General features: G+C 27.9%; 1 pseudogene; it reads left to right on the top strand.

Annotated features, from left to right (window-relative positions):
• The first annotated feature begins 231 nt into the window (after nt 1–231).
• On the top strand, nt 232–316 carry LOC117066195 (annotated as a pseudogene).
• The last annotated feature ends 3,260 nt before the right edge of the window (nt 317–3,576 follow it).

Here is a 3,576-nt window from a genome sequence, read left to right as displayed (position 1 = left end):
TCTATTCTGCTAAAAGGAATTTGAAAATGATAGAGCTGCTTTAGAAAACACTTTAACAGTTCTTAATATTATTAAATATAGAGTTCCATTATGATCCATCAATTTTACTTCTAGATGTATACCCGAGAAAAAGCACATGTTTACATACACAGAATCTTGCATGCACATTTTATAATAGCATTATCCATAATAGCAAAAATGTAGAAATTGCTCACTTTAGAAACACACACAGACACAAAATTGTAATGATACACAGAAGATTAGTATGGCCCCTGTGCAAGGATGACAGGCAATTCATGAAGCATTCTATATTTTTATTGTAGGTTTAGAAATAACTAAGAGTATAATTAGATTGTTTGTAACACAAAGAATAAATGATTGAACAGATGGATACCCAATTTTTCATGACATACTGCATGCCTGTATCAAAATATCTCCTAGACTCCATAAATATGTATACCTACTATAAACCACAACAGTTTTTAATGTGGAGATAAAAACACCTACCATATACCCACAATTTTGTTTTAATGTGGAAGCAAACTAAATGACTGTCAATGGAGAAATAGACAAACAAAATGTGATGTATACATTTAATGAAATATAATTCAATGATAAAAAATGAAGTGCTGATACATGCTATAACATGGATGAACCTTGAAATCATCACACTAGGTGAAATAAGCTAGTAACAAAAGTTTTTCATACTGTATTATTCCATTCATATAAAAGTTCAGAATTGGGAAATCTATATACACAAAAAGTAAATTAATGCTTAGATCTAGGCAGAAGTGTTTTGAAGGGGGTGATAGCTAAATGTTACAGGGTTTTGGGTTTGTTTTTGAATGATAGAAATGTTTTAAAATTGATTACTGGAATAATTTCACATATGCATTAATAAACTGTCAACCATTAATATATACTTTATATACAGAAATTGTACAATACAGAAATTATATCTCAACAAAGCTGTTTAAAAAGAATGGAATAGGATTGTTATAGGATGTAAGAACCTGTATGTGTATGACTATCTCTATACAACTCTCTTTCTATTACGTACTTACATTTTTATTTATCTGTATTTCTATAAATGTCTATATTTACATCTCTACATATTTACCAATCTATCTACATATGTGTCTATTCACCAATTTTTATATCTCTTTTAGTTTTTAACTATAAGCATTGTGCTGGGAAAGTTTTCCTCTCTCTTTTTTTGGAATGGAATATTTTATCCTCAAGCTATCTATTAATATTTATTTGTTCTTTTATGCTCTAAGCTATGTTGCAATGCCTAGCACTAAATAGATTATGCTCAGTTTAATTAAAATTTATTAATGAGTAAATGCATAAATCTTTATTTTGAGCAATTATTTTCTACATTTAACCATTTAAATATCCTCATTAATTGAAAAAATGATGCTTATATCTATATCTCTCTATAAATATATAAATGTAGCTAGATCTAGATATATTCAAATCATTGCAAAAATTACTTATATGTAAAACTTACCTCAACGAAGTTGTTAAATACACATGAAATTAAGTTGTTTTCTTACTTTAAAAAATTACCTTGATGAAATAATAACTGGAATGGCAATTTGTTTACATTTTGCTTAATTATATACTAAACAATATCATTACTTTGATGTTAGTATTAGTATTGCTGATTTTTAATGTCAATAAGTTTATACATTCAGGACTTCCTATTAGTTCCAAAGTGGAATCATTAGTACTCATTAAAGGACAACCTCCTGTTAATGAGCAAAAACATTTTCTTATACTCAAGCATAGACCTAGCAATGAAAGATAGTAGATAAGATGAAAGATATGTGCAAAACTTCAAAAAATTTTTTCCTCCTTTAATTGAATGCTTTAATCCTGATCTTCAAAGAATTCTTCATATCTCATTAAAGAGTGTTAGCGAAGGTGTATCAAGAAATGGTGTAACTGGGAAAACATTTGAGTGAAACTTTGACATTTAAAAACATTCTAATTCGGAATAGGATATTAGGAAATCTGGAATGTAGTCATGTTTTGGCTCTAATTACCTTTTAGAAAATAAGTTTTGATTGTGATTTTTCCTCTGACTTATTCTTCAATTCCACTTTGTAATTGTAGGCTGCAGTACACTAGCACAAATGTGCTTAACAAAGCTTGTATCTGTCATAGCAACTAGAGAGTGGAGATTACTTCGCTGGCAGAATTGTAGACTACGGGAAAATAATCAAAGAAAAGGTTTTCCTAAGCATGAGCTGACAAAGGTGCTCACTGATGTTTTATTCAGACAAAAGAGCTTTCTAGCATACTTTCAGAGCTCACGTTTCAGAGTTGGTTACACCTTCTAGCAGAGGAAAAGACACTCCTGAATGTAACATTACCTGCCCAATGATTAAATCAAACAATCTTTTTTTTCTTTTAATGACAAACTGAAGAATTTTTGTTTAAGACATAGTACAGAAAAATATTTTTAACCTGACTTTTAAAAATTTTATTTTATCATTGGTAGAAAAAGAAGTCAAATCAAAAGAAAAAATTTTCTAAATATTGGAAACTTATTTATCAAATAGGAAAAGTTATCTTGTCTAAGTAACTATGAATAAGAAATAGTGTGGAATTTCCACATTGGTGAAGTATAATGGTAACCAAAGACTACGGAAGTCTGTGAGTATGTTAGAGAAACACCTCATATCTTAGTTGGGAAACCTTTGATAAACATTTATTTTCTGCAATTTTATACATTCAGATTTAAGTTACAAAACCTCCAAATTTTCTGCAGACAAGTTGGAAGTTGTACTTATTTTTATTATATTTAAGAGAATAAATGGCAATACTTTCCTCATATTAGGTTTTAAAATGTGATGCATTAAGAGACTTTTACAGTCTCCTGTGCTAATCCTCATGTACTCTTTATTTTTAAAGATCTCCTTTCTGAAAATGCCTTACATTCAGATTTGTCAACTCCACATTTTAAACTGATTATTTTATTTAAATATTATAATGGCATTATAATTTCATTGTAAATGCTGCTTAAATATCTAAATTTAATTATTTTGGATTTATGGATGATCTCTAATTCTAAATATTGAAACTTTGAAGCAAATATATGCAGGTTAAACTGAATAATAAAGTAAAAAATCATGAAATTCTGAAGAGATTATATGTTGCATATTATATTTGTTCTGTTGAATAACTGGTAGTGTTAATGATTACATTATATATACTATAATCCGACTGAAAACACAGGTCTATTTTACTGATACAATTACAGTGAAGTACTGTGGCAAACACTATAACAGATTGTAACTTAACATCATTTGTTCAAAATTATCATAATTACATTAGTTTGAATAGTAATTTAAACATTAATTCTGAACATAAATTGCATTAATATTATTGAAGCAAATATCAGATTAATTTAAAATCAATTTTAATATTTTGCATATTATCTATATTAATACTTTATTTTAGTTTTTATTTTTAGTTCTATAAATGAATGTAATGTTCTTCAATATCAGTTCTATTTGAAAAGTTATAAACGTGTCAATTTGAAATGAACCGTTGCATCTCCCTTGC

Source organism: Trachypithecus francoisi, unplaced genomic scaffold, assembly GCF_009764315.1.
Source record: "Trachypithecus francoisi isolate TF-2019V2 unplaced genomic scaffold, Tfra_2.0 Lachesis_group2, whole genome shotgun sequence".
NCBI classification, from domain to species: Eukaryota; Metazoa; Chordata; class Mammalia; order Primates; family Cercopithecidae; genus Trachypithecus; species Trachypithecus francoisi.
This window is presented reverse-complemented; position numbering and strand designations above follow the sequence as displayed.